This window comes from Euprymna scolopes, chromosome 19 (genome assembly GCF_053919585.1).
Source record: "Euprymna scolopes isolate OS-2025 chromosome 19, ASM5391958v1, whole genome shotgun sequence".
NCBI lineage: Eukaryota > Metazoa > Mollusca > Cephalopoda > Sepiida > Sepiolidae > Euprymna > Euprymna scolopes.
In genome coordinates, this window is record NC_136500.1 from 135,764,677 (window position 1) to 135,782,325 (window position 17,649).

Here is a 17,649-nt window from a genome sequence, read left to right on the forward strand (position 1 = left end):
TTCGACAGGAACATTCCTCAGTTCGAAATTTCTAGGTTTAAATAGGCAAAAAATTCGGAAGAAGATAACAACGGCTAAAGCATTGTGATAAAGGCATCCAAGTAGTTCTAATAATCAATAAATTATAAATTTTTGTTTGTAGTATAATTATTTTTCTGTCTTTTGTAGTATTGATACGTTTCTATTTTTTGTAGCATTCGTATCTTTATATGTTTTTTAGTATTCCTCTAATTCTATTTTTATAGTATTAATACCTTTCTATTTTTGTAGTGTAAATATTTTCCTATTTGTTGTTGTATTAATATATTTTTATTTTCTGTTGTATAATTATCTGTCTATTTTTGTAGTATTAATATATTTGTATGTTTTATAGTATTAATATCTTTCTATTTTTGTAGTATTAATAACTTTTTTTTATTTTTTGTAATATTAATATTATTCTATTTTTGTACTATAAATATCTTTCTATTTTTTGTAGCATTAAAATCTTTCTATCTTTGTAGTATTAATATCTCACTATTTTTGTAGTAGTACTAACACCTTTTTCGTTTTAGTAGTATTTACATTTTTCTTTTTTTTAGTATTAATATTTTTTTATTTTTCATAGTATTAATATCTTTCGAATTTGAGTTGTATTAACATCTTTTTATTTTTTATAGTATAAATATGTATCGTCTTTTGTAGTATTAATACCTTTCTATTTATTTTAGTATTAATATATCTCTATTTTTGTAGTATTAATATCTGTTTTTGTAGTATTAATACCTTTCTATTTTGTAGTATTAATATCGTTATATTTTTGTCGTATTAATATCTTTTTATTTTTAGTATTAATATATTTCTTTTTTCGTTGTATTAATATCTTTCTATTTTTTGTAGTATTCATATATTTTAATTTTTTTGTATTAATATTTTGTAGTATTAATATATTGTGTTTTGTAGTACTAATATCTTTATATTTTTTGTTATATTAATATTTTTCTATTTTTTAGACCATTAGTATTTTTCTATTTTTATACTATAAATATCTTTCTATTTTTGTAGGATAAATATTTTTTTATTTCTGCGGCATTAATATCTTTTTTGTAGTTTTAATGTCTTTTCTATTTCGGCACTATGATATCTGTCTATTGTTTTCATATTAATATCTTTTTAGTTTTTAGTATTAGTATCTTTCTATTTTTTTTAGAATTAATATGTTTTTATTTTTATTGTATTAATATCTTTTTTGCAGTATTAATATCCTTCTATTTTTTTTGCTGTTTTCATATCTTTCTATTTTTGTAGTATTTATATATTTTTTATTTTTGTAGTATTGATATCTTTTTTGTAGTATTAATATCTGTTTATTTTATGTTATTAATATCTTTGATATTTTTGTAGTATTAATATTTTTATGTTAGTATTAGTGTCTTTTTAAAAAATTATTTTGTGCTAATGAAATCTATTTATATTTTTTTTAGTAAAAAATATATTTTTATTTTCTCATTTTTGTAGTATTAATATCTTTTCAATTTTATGTTGTATTAATATCTTTCTATTTTTGTACTATTTCTATCTTTCTTTTTTGTAGTATTTTTACATGGGGGGTCCCCACTTATCAAGGCCCGAAGGCTACTCAGGGATAAGTGTTATTGCGTGTACAGTAATCAATGAGATAGTATTGTAGTAATAATTAGTATTAGGGGTTTTAATAGAGTGTCTTACTTAAGGGGGCGGTTTGTCAGGAGTTTGTTTATGTTGGACTTGAAAACGTCCAAGTTGTAGTCAGGTGGGAAACAGGAAAGCGGCAGAGAGTTTCACTGACGTGCAGTTCTAAGAAAGAAGCTCTTCTCATGGAATCTACGTTTGTATTTAGGCACAGATAAAGAGTGGGGAAAATTATTGACAGTATTTTCAGCCCGACGGGTGTTTCTCGTGAAAGATTGGCGAGGGAGGATGAGGGATTGGAGCTCAAACGGGCACCTGCCATGGAAATAACGATAAAACAAAGACAGGCTCGCAACGTCTCTTCTGTGGCAGGGAGGAGAAAAGGGAATCCCCCATAAAACCAAAAAGTCTATTTTGTACTCTGTCAAGGCAGGATAGGCTGTTTTAGCAGCTCGTGTCCAAATGTGGCAGCAGTACTCCATCATTGGACGTATTTGGCTTTTATATAGTATAAATATCTTTCTATTTTTGTCGCATTAATATATTTCTTTTTTTTTTGCAGTATTAATATATTTTTTATTTTTGTAGCATTTATAGCGTTTTATGTTTTGTAGTTATAATATCTTCCTATTTCTTCGTTGTTATAATATCTTCCTATTTTTGTAGTACAAATATTTGTTCGTAGTATAATTATCCTTCTTTTTTTGCAGTATTAAGATCTTTCTATTTCTTTTAGTACTTATATCTTTCTTTCTTATAGTGTTAATATCTTTTTATTTTTGTTTTTATTTTTGTGGTATTACTATCTTGTTTTATTGTAATATTAATATTAATTTTTTTGTATTATTAATATCTTTCTATTTTTGTAGTTTTATTTCTTTTTATTTTTTGTAGTATTAATATCTTTCTATTTTTGAAGTGTTAATTTCTTTCTGTTTTTATAGTATTAATATCTTCCTATTTTTGTAGTGTTAATTTCTTTCTATTTTTTGTAGTATTTATACCTTTCTATTTTTTAGAGTGCTAATATCTTTCTATTTTTGTAGTGTTAATTTCTTTCTATTTTTGTATTATTAATATCTTTCTATTTTTGTAGTGTTAATTTCTTTCAATTTTTTGTAGTGTTAATTTCTTTCTATTCTTTAGAGTGCTAATATCTTTCTATTTTTGTAGTGTTAATTTCTTTCTATTTTTTGTAGCGTTAATTTCTTTCTATTTTTTGTAGTATTAATATCTTTCTCTTTTTGTAGTGTTAATTTCTTTCTATTCTGTAGTATTAATATCTTTCTATTTTTAGTGTTAAGTCCTTTCTATTTTTTGTAGTAATAATATCTTTCTATTTTTGTAGTGTTAATTTCTTTCTATTTTTTGTAGTATTAATATCTTTCTATTTTTGTAGTGTTAATTTCTTTCTATTTTTATAGTATTAATATCTTTTTACTTTTGTAATGTTAATTTCTTTTGATTTTTGGTAGTATTAAAATCTTTCTATTTTTGTAGTATTAAAATCTTTCTTTTTTATAGTATTAATATCTTTCTATTTTTGTAGTGTTAATTTTTTTCTATTTTTTGAATATTAATATCTTTATGGTTTTGTAGTATTAATATTTTTATATTTTGTAGTATTGTATTAAAATATTTCTATTCTTTTTAGTACTAATATATTTTTACTTTTTGTAGTATTAATATTTTTCTTTATGTGGCAATATTCTGGACTCACAGTAATAAATTTCATATATATATATATATATATATATATATATATATATATATATATATATATATATATAACAATACAAGGATGCACACATTTATGTCAGTTATGCGAATACATCTACATCTTAATTATAACTGATACATTTATTTTTAAAAGAACATAAATTGCATTATATGTGATTTTTTTTTTAATATTACTTACTCCACAATCGTATACATTTTTCCGAAATGCCAACAACTTTTTCGTTTTGATATAAAACAAAGATATCTTTCTCACAATCGGTATATTTTAAAATATTCTACATATATTTGATTGTCTTCAATTTAATTATCTCGAAAAAGTCTTGAAATAAATGCAAAACGTTAATGAACACACACATTGGTTTACTCCTTTTTATTTTCTCCATGTATATATATATATATATATACATATATATATACAAGGTTTAAAAAACTAATAAATATCACCTATATATAAGGTTGGAATATATATCATTCCACGTATGCTTCTAGAGCAATATTTTCAAGGTTATAACGAGATTATATAGTATGAAAACGATGTTATTTTTTATATTTAATATTTTACTTTTTGATATTTCAAGCTGTCCTCCACTCTTTATCACAAAATGTAACGAAATAATCTTGAAAGCCTTCAGAAAAACTAGAAATTTGTTTTTTGACTATGTTCATTACTTGTAAAGAATTTTATAAATAGTTCACGGGAATTTTTTAAGCATTTGTGAAAGAAGAATATCGTACGTTTCTATTTATTTATTTTTTAAATGTTATTTGTGACGCATTATAGTTCATTTCAACCGGCAACAAATGTCGGCACACAACATATTTAGGCTAGTCTGTACTACAGTAGATATCCTAACTGTAATCTCTGGTCATATATATCATAAACTAGCAGGGAAGAGTAAGGCAGTAGCCCTATATATCTAAGGATTTTGGTAGGGTATTCAACGATGATCTTCTCAGGAAAATGATATCAAGCTGTATCATTGAACGAATACTTAACATAATTACATCCTTCTTAGATGAGAGAAGAATCCAGGTTGTCCTCGACAGTCGTAAATCTAAACAATATGATATAAATGCAGGTGTACTTCAGGAGTCGATCCTTGGACCTTCATTATTCCTCATATTCATAAATGACCTCCCTGATAAAATTGTCTCTGAGATATGTGTATTTGCTGACGACACCACATTCTATAAGAGGCACGAGGGGAAAACGAATGAACACATATCTAAAGCAATTGCAGAAACACTAAAGGAATGCCTCCAATCTATAATGGATTGTCACGATATTGCCAAGACTAAGCTTGTTTCCGACAATAATTACAAGAAACCTTCTCAACTGCCAATAGCTATGGATTACCTGAAAATATTTCGTCCAAATTCCTCGGCTGAACGTTCTCACAGGGAACATGGGTTGAAACACACCCAGAGCATTGTCAAGACTGCTACAATGGGGGGATGTCCCTACCCTGCTAAAAAGTTACTTACGCCTGAAAGTAATCTTTACGTCTACAAGGCCACCATTCGTCCATGTATGGTGTATTGGTGTCACATTTCGGTTGGTGCATCTTCTACCAGTTTCTCTCTCTCTCTCTCTCTCTTGAACAGAATTCAAAAGAGAGTCGCCAACCTAATGGGTCTTGAACTGTCATATCAGCTTCAACCTCTGTCTCACTAACGAAATGTTCCATCTCTCACTGTTTTACAACTATTTTAATGGTAGATGCTCCGACGAAATACAAGCCCTTGTAACCCTAATTTACCCCCGTAAATTACCTCTAGTAAATACCCCTGATATTGACCGCCTACATCAAAATGGCACTGTGCTTAGTTTTAAGTGAAAATTAAATAGAAAAATGTCAACAATTGCACAGACCGCGCGAACCCGCAGTTTTGCCCCTTGTTTAAGAATTATTTTATTAGTTACCATTTAGTTTCGTTTGCATTTGGATCGACGTATTTTCAATGAAGAAAATGTGTATAAAACAAATATGCCATTTAACTATTTAGTTAACTTGCGTGTCTATTTCTCACCATGGTAAATGTGGATATTTAAGCATGTCGTCTCTTCGATAATCATGAATTGATCCACATGACAGCATGTATGAAAGTGAAGAATGGACGGATTAATTTTTGCTGATAAATAAAATAAATTGGAAAAGTTTCCAGAAAACATAAGATAATATGAGGAGTTTATTGTACTCAAGTTTACTTTATCGTTGCATGTCAATTTTGATTTGAGACTTTGTCGTGTATTAAATTTATTTTCAGATTTGAGGACAACTTGCATCTTTGTGTTTACAAAACGTTCCGGATAAACCACGTCACTTAAATAGACGCTGCTGTACCAATATACACCTATTGGGCGTGAGATCCAGTCAATCGATTCCACCGTCCAGTCTCGAAAGAGACAAATAATATCCCCTGCAGGGGCAGCTGCGTGTGTAATTATGAGACTTGCACAATCCCCAACCATACCTTTCCTAAATCGGTAATCCAATGGCAAGGAGAAGTCCAAGACAACTGGAAACAATGCCGAGATAAGCGAAAAGCACATACGGCAAATCCCAAGTGTTCACCCATTTAGTACTGGGCAGATTCAACGTTGCTTAACTTAGGTGATTCAGCGGGTACCGGTGTGGCAACGTAATTATGTCCTGTTCCCGCCGCTATTTTCAATACTTTGATTTGACACTTCATTTAAGATGAGTTTAGTAAATCTATCTCACACAACCACTGATATTAATTTGCAGGTATCATTTATAGAAAACGGAATGTTTATACTAGACGTTATGCGAAACTTGGCAGGGTATCGTTAACTGTTAAAAATCATTTTTTGAACCAAGGCAAACGCATGATGTTGTGGAAACTAATGATTCTAAGACAATGATAACACTGTTCAATGAAGAAAGTTGCAAGGGAAATATGTTCGTTATGCCAGAACGATTCCCTCCAACCGCCTCTGCCTGTAGATCTCATTCATTCAGATGATTCAAGAATTTGAAAGGATGCAATATCCTAAGGTGTACCTACAGAAAGCATGCACTAGAATGTACAAGTGCATATGGACATTGCCAAGATAGCAACTGTGACAATATGAAAAATGCTTCAGTCATAGAGGATAAAGATGAGGAAAAAGAAGTGTGAATCGGCTGGGGTAGGGGTAACCTGAAATATTATATAAGGGGATATACAACATCACTGGCAAGCATTTCACGGTTAGTTCTTGGTTGGTTGTTTTTGTTTTACGGCATATCAACCCTTTTCAGGTTAGTTAATGCCAAATCCAGTGATTTTGAAGAAAAAAATTTTAATAGAATATATTTGTTATTTTCAAGTCTGTTTCTATTTAACCCATAGTTGGAACCCTAACAGGTACTACTAATCCTGGTCAGAGTGGACCTGGGAGCAATGGTAATTAAATGGTGACTCCACACATCCCAAAGGCCGCAAGCTGGGACCTCACCACTGGATATAGTGTAAGGTCATATCCAGGACAATATTTCACGGGGAATATTGACTCTGAAACTATGGGCAAAAGGGAAGGAAATATTAGTGTCATAAGCACTGACCAAGTGTTTCAAAACGTAATGACTTGCACAGGTCAAATTTTTATTTATCTTTGACTCATATTAACTCCTTAATATTTATTGTTTGGTGCTCCAATCAAGTTATTAAGTTCGATTCATGTCGAAGAAACCTATATCTAAAAGTTCAAGTGTTTAGACCCCAAATTGGCGGAGGAGTTTTGTAGAGTTCTCAAAGGTCAAAGCGTTGAATTTTGACCGCTTAACTGCCAAATTTTGGGCCTAAAATGGATTACAAAGATTTTCCCAAATCTTCATACCCTGTATATCAAATTTCCAGTCTGTAGACTGAAAAATGACAGTTATTGTGTCGGGAAAAGTACACAGATAGACAGACGGACAGACAGACATACAGACATACATTTTCGCTTTTATAGATATATAGATATATATATTTACACACACACACACAAATATATATATATATATATATCTTCTATATATATATTTATATAAGTGTGTGTATCTGTGTGTCTGTATTTGTACATTTCGCTACGCAATAACTCTATCAATTTAAGGTCTACAGATTCGAAATTTGATATACAAGCTACTGAGATTTGAGAAAATTGATGTGATCTGTTTTCGGCCAGAAATTTTGCGATTAACGCGAAAAGTTCAACGATTTGACCTTTGAGAACTCTACCAAACTCTTCCGACAATTTTGGATCTTAAAACTTGAAATTTTAGATATAGGTTCGTAGGACATGGATCTAACTTAATAACTTGCTTTGAGCTGAAAACAATAAATGTTAAGGGGTCATAATAGGGTTCAAATTAAAAAAAATTGTCCTTTTTTTTTGCTCAGCATACGCCTCCAAACACCCGGGCAACGCCGGGCTGAAATGCTAGCATATAAATAAAAGTGAGCGTGTCTGTGTATCTGTCTGTCTTTGTATCTGTGTATCTGTCTGTATTTGTTCATTTCCCTACGCCATAACTCTGTTAATTTTTAGTCTACAGACTCGAAATCTGATATACAGGGTACTGAGATTTGGAAAAATCGATGATCGGTTTTCGGCCAGAAATGCAGCTGTTAAGGGGTCAAAGTTCAACGATTTGACCTTTGAGAACTCTACCAAACTCATCCGACAATTTTGGGTATAAACACTTGAAATTTTAGATATAGGTTCCTTGGACATGGATCTTACTTAATAACTTGATTTGAGCCCAAAACAATAAATGTAAATGGGTCATAATGGGGGTCAAAGCTTTTAAAAAATTTACCTCTGCGGTCTCTACCAAATTACTTAGACAATTTCTGGTCTAAACATTTGAAATTTTACATAAAAGGTATTCAGAGATATGGCAAGATTTTTAATCGGTTTTGGTCGAACATTTTTAGTTATCAGTATATAAATGTATGTATGTATGTTTGCATGTCTGCCCAAGACTTTCGACAGAGTAGACGGATTTTCTCAAGATCAGTATTGTTTTGAAGCTCGACCCTTCAGACGAAAAATATCGAAAAATTGGCTAAAAACATTAATATCTTCACCTTAAACTGGGAACTTTTCTACAGGGAGGGCGCTTTTTCGTCGATATTTTCGGAAGTCATCCTCTCCTTTCGATTGTCTAGCCTTAATTTTAACATAAGTCACTTCCGATTTGGCGGTGGTCGTAACCACAAAGACCTTAGGTTTTTCCCCCATTCTTTTTTGTCCTTTGTGGTACGGGTTCGAGCCTGCCTTCCTACTACCACTTTTTTTTTTGCTCAACATACACATCTAAACAGCCGGGCAACGCCGGGCTGAAATGATATATATATATATATATATATATATATATATATATATATATATATATATATATATATATATATACTAGTAGGTAATAAATACCTGTTCAGGATTGAATGATGGGCAACGAATGTTTCACACTCTCATATTTGTATTGTCATCGATATCTGTAAAATCGCTAATTGTTCAACCAAATCGGTCAATTGCCTGCTATAGTTGGGAACCAAGTTGATGCACCAGAACGAAGCTTCACATGCCTCTCCTCAGTGACGTAGTTCACAATACATTGTTGTTTACATTGCACTGTAGAGAACATACTGTTAATTTTATAAAATAATTGTCATGTACTGGCTTAAATTAAAGTTTAAAATGCAAAAGTTATGGTCTAATTGTGCTATAAACAGAAAGATTCATTTCGAATACCTACTCAAAGAACCTACTGTTGATTTTGTACATCAATCCCTTCTGCTTGTGCGGTGATAATAGCATACTTTAAAGTTTAAAATGTAAAAGTCATATATCATGGTTGAATTGTGGTCTAAATATAAACATTTATACCGAACGCACCCATCTTATATTAAAGAATTTACTGTTGATTTTATATACCTGGCCTTCATGCTTTTGCTGCAATAAAACTTCTGAAATGTACTTGTGGTGTGAGATTGTATAAGGTGTTTAGTTTGTTACAAAATCGCCTACTCCTTCTTTCATCGGATTTTTCGATTATCGATTATCGATACTTATCGAAAACATTCCGATAAAAAACTGTCTAAAAACATTTCCAGACAAATAAAGTACATTTGTGTAAAATTTCCAAATACTCAGCCCAGCCGTTTCGGAGTCCATAAGGGGCAGGCTCACAAACACACAAACATGAAAATTTCTATTTATATAATAGTAGAGATATACGCTAAATAGATGCTATACCAGTAGATTTAAGACTTTGCTCCCTTGCGTGTCCCTGTGCACACTGACTGACGTAATAGTCTTATGACGTCATTCCACAACATCTTCTGCTTGAATAATACCACATCCTTTATGCTTTATTCGTTCCATGGTTAGCTAGATGCTTGTTTTCCCCATTCGGCAAGAAGTCCATTTTCTCAGAAAATATTTGATGACATCGTTAAAAAATTACCACAATAGATTAGAATGAACGATCCCAGCCGTATATACAATATTGCAAATGAAATACGTTAGCTTAACACCTTACGAGATGCCTTAAATAAGTTTCAGACTTTTTTTACAGGCATTTAAAATTGTAGTAGACTCTTATAAATTCAGTATATTATTGCTCCAGATCTTAGGAGATTACTGACCAATTTTTACGATTTCAGGGGCGAATAAATAGCTACAGCAAGAATTGGAATACACCCTACTTAAGCCTAACTGTCACAGCTGGTAAATTTCAAAACTGCAATCTGGACGTGAAAACAATTTAGAAAAAGGATATGCAATTAAATTCTGTTTTAAACTTGGAAAACAAACCAGAGAAACGTGTAGCATGCTTTTGACTGCTGTTGGACCATCTTGAATACTCCGGGCATTAGTTTTTGAGTGGCATAAGATATTTAAGGAAGATGGGGAATCTATGAGGGCTGATGAGAGGTGGGGAAGGAGAAAGGAAGTCAGAACACCAGAGTTGATTGGCCAAATAAAGAATTTCATGCATAAGGTCGGTCGTGTGTCTATAGAGACAATAAGTGAACAGTTTGACGTCAGTGTGGAACTGTATACAAAATAATTCGCGAGGAACTGCACATGTGAAAAATTTGCGCGAATACACCAGCCCACAACTGCATCTTCGTCGCAGACTATTTGACCAAGATGGGAATTAAGACAGTTCCTCACCTTCCCTATATTTCAGACCTTGTCCCTTGTATTTGTTGGTTATTCTGTTGGCTCAAGGGAAGCCTTAGAGGCTGTCGTTATGACACAATTGAGGAGATGAAAGAGGCTGCGACGAGATTCATTGACACGCTAACACAAGAAAACTTCCATGGAGCCTTACCGAAGTTGTTGGAACAGTAAAAAAAAAGTGAATTTGCAGTCGGAGGAGATTACTTTGACAGGGACTTGAGTTTCATTTGTGTACTATCAATAAAGTGCCTATACGAAACTTATTGAAGGTCTCTAATATGTTTTCAGGTACGGATGCAAATTCCATAACACAATGTAATTATCTGTAATGTATAATTAATAATTGGATTCTTCCAAAGATTCTACTCGAGAAAAATTATGTAGATCTTGGTATAGGGCTTCGTTTTCTATTATATCCGCGACAGAGAAACAGACAGAAAGGGACATCACAGATAGGTATGATTGCAAAAGTTAAAGAACTGAAGTTGAGGGCAATAACGTGCACAATATGTAAATATATGAAAGTGTATGCCTTAAAGTTCAACATTTTCTAGGTATCATGAACCGCCAGCAATGACTCAGAGCCTAAAAACAGGATTTGGAATGAACAGTTTATTTTGAAAAACAAAAATGTTTAAATTTGTTTCATGGTAGAATAATTCATTATTTGAACTTAAAGCCAAGTCGGTTGGACAGATGCTCTTAATCAGCATTTCTCCGTTGAACGCGAAACGGTGGGGGATTCAACCTTGAAGGTTTACGCATACACAATAAATGTAAACATGTGCCCCGTAAATATCAGAGGAAACACGTAGGTTTAAACAATAATAATTCGCAAGCGGCAATTCAACATTCATGCAAAAGAAATTTAGAGGAATTTGTGCAACGTTTCTGTCGGTGAAGCCTCTGACTTTCGTCAAGCATGTTGGTTTCCATCTTGGAAAAGAAAGGAGAAAAGTTATTGGCTCCGTATATGGTTTCGTATACACGGAGTTGTTTTTGTTTGTTTGTTTTTCGCCGTGGTTTCTACTGTCAAAAATTCAAGGAAGGGTTGCACAAATTTTATTTTTATTTATGATTAGAGATTCCCATATTCTGCAGATATTTCTGCTCGTTTGCTTAGTACTTCTTTTTTTATCATCTGTGCCGCTTTTTCCAGTCCTCTAACTCTTTATCTGGCATGCCTGGCTATTATTCTGACCCCATTCCATAAAAGGAAGTGTGTTCCTTTTTCTTTGCCGTATGTGCTCAGCTAATCCCTACTTTTCGCCCCACCCCCGTGCCACAGCTTTACGTTGTTCTTCTAGTCTTATCTTAAGGGGCCGACCGGTCTCATGTTTGTAGTTTTCTGCATTTTGATGAAATCTCATATAGGCAGTTTTTTTGTCATGAGACTTGCGGTCAAGGGCTTGGCTCGTACTAGGTGTTTTTGGAGAATAGACTAACCCTTGAAAACTGTTCTGATGTCATATGAACTGCATATTTAAAAAAAAAATTATGATATTCAGACATGTGGAAACATTTATAATCAAATTTCAGCCGGACAAATGTCTACTATGGAGTCAAGATTGAAAAATGGTACGTGGACATCAGATCGTTATCTGTTGCTGTTTCACAAATGCGCGTGCGTGATTAGTTCACCTTACAGATAACTTTTGTTAAAGATAAGTAGGTTTGAAAACACCTTTTAAAATCGTGTCCAGCTAATATTATAGTTATGGTACTGTCTTTAGATTTTGGTTTCAGTGTCAGCGTAAGTATTTTTCTTTTTATTTTACTTACAAAAAGTGAACTGTTTAGAAAAAAAAACATAATACTCGTATGTATATGTCTCAGTTTCTGTATGCATTAAAATATAATATTTATGCGTATTTTTCGACAGGGCAATGGTGGGAATCCTGCTAGTATATCCATAAAAATGAGAATGTATGTATGTGCGTTTGAGTACAATCACAACCTATATAATCAACGAATATTTTATCTACAGTTTTGACATTTAGAATATAGCACATATATGCACTTGAAAAACTTTTTAAAGAGGCTGCTGAGAGGTCAAATTTGAAAAATTAGTACTTGGAGGATTCATCGGATGTTTATCTGTTTGTCAGCTGTTTCACTTGGTTTTAAACACCTTGTTTAAGACGTGACAAGCTGACCAAATGGTTATCGTACTTGACTAACTGTGTTTAGAATTTGGTTTTGATCTCAGTTCGAGTATGTTTTTTTGTTTGTTTTTGCTTACAAGAAATGAACTGTTTAGAAAAAAAATACTCGTTTGCACATGTCTCAGTTTCTTTCCGTTATATATTTTCTAACTTAATTTTTTAAAAGAATTTAACGTGACGCTTAATACCGGGAAACGCCAGGTATATCTGCTAGTATCCATGTAAGATAAGGCAGAAAGAATAATTGATTATATTTGTGAAATATAGTGATATCATTCTATAGGACGGAAACGAAAGCGAATTATAAAACCAAAGACAAATCGTTCTATAAAAAGCATCGATTTTAAAGAGTGCAATGATATTGCCACCCTTGAAAAAACGACATGATTCCATTTCCGTTTAATGTTGCAGACGTATTACTAGTTGGCAAGTTGTGTACAAATTCCAAGAGCGATAGGAGCCTTTCGCCGTATCTTAAAGTGACACAATGTTCAATAACCGAGATCGGAGATGCGTCGCTGTTCAACTCATGCTCTCTACTGATCCAAGTTTCGACAAGAAGACCATTGCCAGCACCCTCACGATGCAAATCTGGATGGTTTAATGCTTGGGGGTATAGATCAACGTACCGGACAACCCACGGTTATAGTCTTTGGTTTGGTGTCAAGTGAGGGCCACATCATGCCACCTCACATCTTCGAAGTCGGCTTGAAAGAACTCCAAAGTGTATCTGGATGTGCTGAAGTGTATAGTAATACCTGATGCAATCAGACCCTGGTTGTGGCAGCATTACTCGAAACCGGCCTACAAGCACAAATAGATCAAGGCTTTGCTTCAAACTGAGGGCTACGACTTTGTACCCTTCTCTCACTGCCCCTCCTCACCGACCTGAACACGCTAGACTACTTCGTTTGGTCATACGTCGAGAACATCACCAACATGACCTCCCACAAAGCCAGCCTTTTCGCCGCCATTTGACAAGAATTCGCCGATTTCCCGCCGGCGCTTATAGAAAAATCATGCTCCCAGTTCCGGACCCGTATCAAGGCTGTGATTGGGGCTAAATGCAGCTACATTGAATAGTTGTCTACAACATAATCAAATCTGAATTGATATTTTTTTAAATAAAAGTTTTAAAATAAAGCTGTAGTATTTTCTCTTTGGGACGACAATCTTTATCGTTTTTCCCTGTAGTGTGCGAGGTAGAACAAGAGTCGGGCAAGTGACAAATAGTCGAAAATTAAAAGCGACGAAGGTCGCTTGACGCTTGAAATAATTTTCCTATTAGAAATACTTATTGTTTTGATGTTGTTCATTTCTTTTCATTTTTCTTCGTTTTTCGCGGTTGTCAACTTCAGTTGTTGATAATTATTCCATTTTTTTCTTAAATATCTAAAATGTAACTTTTGCGGCTGGGAAAAAAAGGTCAGGCATGATTTACGTATAGATCGTCGATATTTGGATATTGGCCAAAAGTTTCTTTCTTTAATTCTGATATATTTCCATTATTTCGATGTAGATTGTAAAAAAACTCACTTATTTTGTTGAAGTAATGATCTGCTTTATTGAGAATTTTTCAGAGAAGAAGAGGTAAAGATGTATAAGAAACAAAAAGGAATCAACATCAAAATAAGCAAGAAAATGATAGAGTAGATAATAAATAATGCAAATAATGTTAGCAGATGCGTGTGAAGAGGCAAGACTATATACGATGAACTCAATTATTAAACTTAATAGACTTGTTGAAATATTGTGTGCACAGAAGATCACATTTATAGGGTGCAAAATAAGCAACGCACTTTTTTTTTTCGCTGCACTACATTCATATTTGAAAAGCAATATGGAATAATCTGAAAGACATATTCTGTTCCGCTTAAATAAAGGGTGTTGCTTATGCAACACGTTGCATTTGCTAGTGTTAAATTGTTCTTAATGTGTCGTTTTACTTCAGTCAAAGTTACATGAAAACAAAGACTCCCTCCTTGAGGCTAATACTTGATCTCTCTATAAGATACACAGGTATGTAAATATATAATATTGTTTCTAGGAAGACTGTATATCAGTGGTGCCTATTACGTCGAACGCAGAAACAATTCCCCCACTATCCAACAATCATGAGGCGATTTGCTCAACAACCGAGAAGGCTAACATGCTTGCCAGACGGTTTGCCTCCAACTCCACACTGGATCCTGCTAACCACCTCCTCCCTGACGTTCCTTTAGTGACAGACGCCACACTAGACGATCTGAAAATCACCTCTTCTTAGGTGCATGCTATTATAAAAAAAAATTAACACTTCAAAAGCATGTGGATCTGATCTCATCCCGCCGAAGTAGCTCCAGTTCTCTTAAAATTTTACAACAAATGGCTTAATATATCTTTCTTTCCGGACTGCTGGAAAACTGCTTCTGTGGTATCAGTTTTCAAGAATTCTGGCGAAAGTACTGACCCATTCAATTATCGCTCCATTAGCCTCCTCCCAATTTTGGCCAAAATATTTGAGTCCATCGTTAACACAGCTCTAGTCCACAGCTGCTAAACTTCTGATCGACCAACAATATGGATTTAGGCAAGCCCGTCCACAGCAGATATACTACCTGTAATCTCTGAACATATATACCATTCACTGGACAAAGCAGGGGAGGGTAGAGCGGTAGATGTAGATATATGTAAGGCTATTGACAGGGTATGGCATGAAGGTCTTCTCAGGAAAATTAGATCATACGGTATCACTGGACGAATACTTAACATAATTAAATCCTTCTTAGAAAAAAGAAAAATCTAGGTTGTCCTCGACGGTCGTACATCTAAACAATATGATATAAACGCGGGAGTGCCTCAGGGGTCTATCCTTGGACCTTTATTATTCCTAATATTCATAAATGACCTCCCTGATAAAATTGTCTCTGAGATGGGTATATATGCTGATGACACCAGGCTCTATAACAGGCACGACAGGAAAACAAATGAACACATATCTAAAGACATGGCAGAAACACTAGAAGATGACCTCTAATCTGTAGTGGAATGGGGACGTTCAATGATGCCAAGACTAAACTTGTTTCCTTCGGTAACTACAAGGAACCTTCTCTACCACTAATAGCAATGGCCAAAGACTCATTATCTGAAAGTACTTCTTTTAAACTCCTCGGCCTAACGTTCACAGGAAACATGAGCTGGAACAATTACATTGAGAGCATTGCCAGGACCGCTGCAGAGAAGAAGTTAGGCTCTCTCTACTGTGCTGGAAAGCTACTAACACCCGAAAGTATCCTGTACCTCTACAAGCCCACCATTTGCCCATGTATGGAGTATTGCCATATTTAGGCTGGTGCATCTGCTCCTAGTCTCTCGATCCTGGACAAGGTTCAATAGAGAGTCGCCAACCTGATAGGTCCTGAACTACCATCTAAGCTTCAGCCTCTGTCCCAACGACGAAATGTTGCATCCCTTTGTCTGTTCTACAAGTATTTTAATGGTGAATATTCCGACGAACTGCAAGCACTTATACACCTTCGAGGGATAAACCCCCGACAAACCCGACAAGCAGCTAAATCCCACCCCTACACAGTAGAGATACCTAGATGTAAGAGAACTTTCTACTCCAGTAGTTTCTTCCCATGAATCGCTAGACTTTGGAATTTCCTTCTGGGTCCGTTCTTCCCCAACTGTACTGACATGCAGAAGTTCAAGTGTAACGTGACCCGACTTCTTGCTGCCCAACTCCCTACATAGCCTGTAGCTTATGTCTCTGATAGTAGCCCCCTACATCAAAGTGGCAATGTGGCTTTTTGGGGTGAAAATATAATAATAAAAAAATAACATTTTTTTGGTGGGACAGAGGTTGAAGTTTTGACTACAATTCAGGACCTCTCTGGTTTGCGACTCTCTTTTGAATCCTGTCCAGTAGCGAGAGACTTGTAGAAGATGAACCAGCCCAAATGTGACAACAGTATTCAATACATGGGCGAATGGTGGTCGCGTAGAGTGACAGGATACTTTCAGGCGTTAGTAAATTTCTAGCACGTTAGAGAGAGCCCGCCTTCTTCGCAGCAGCCTTGGCAATATTCACAATATATCTGTTAAGCCGTGGAGTTTGAAAGAAGTACTTTCAGATAATATATCTTTAGTCATAGCTATTAGTGGTTGAGAAGGTTTCTTGTAATTATTGAAAGAAATGAGCTTAGTCTTGGCAGCATTGGATGTGACCATCCATTTTTGGCCTCATTCCACCACAGATTGGATGCCATGCTCTAGTGTGTTTGCATTTCCTTAGATATGTGTTCACTTTACGGTCATATTTTAATGATCAATAAATCTGTATTATACATTCACGAATATTAATGTTTATTTTTCTATACGAATAATAATTATGAAACTTTCTAATTTAACAGCTTAGTTTCAAGTATTTTCTAAGAGAATTTTACCTAGAGATAAGAAGCATGCGAATCTATCTAGTTTATTTAATACTAGCAGCCCGTTCGGCATTGCCCGGTCGTAAAATACGCATAAATATCATATTTTAATTTATACAGAAATGTATGAAATGTGCATGTGAGTATTATATATTTTTTTCTAAACAGTTCAGTTCTTGTAAATATACGGGCTGAGATCGAAACTAAAACTTAAAGACAGTGAGTCAAGTACGACAAATATTAGGCTGGCTTTACACGATCCTTAAAAGCTTTTTTCAAACCTACTTATTTGTAACATAATGAATCTGTCATGTAGAGCGTACATGCATGCCCATTCGTTTAACAGTTAGCAAACAGATTTAAAAAAGAAATTAACAACCTCCACGTACCAAGTTTTCAATTTTAACCTCTTACCAGCTAGTTTTTTTTTCCGGATGAATCTCGCTTATAATGTATTCCCCATGTCGGAATATCCTATATACTACTTTTAAAGGTATTA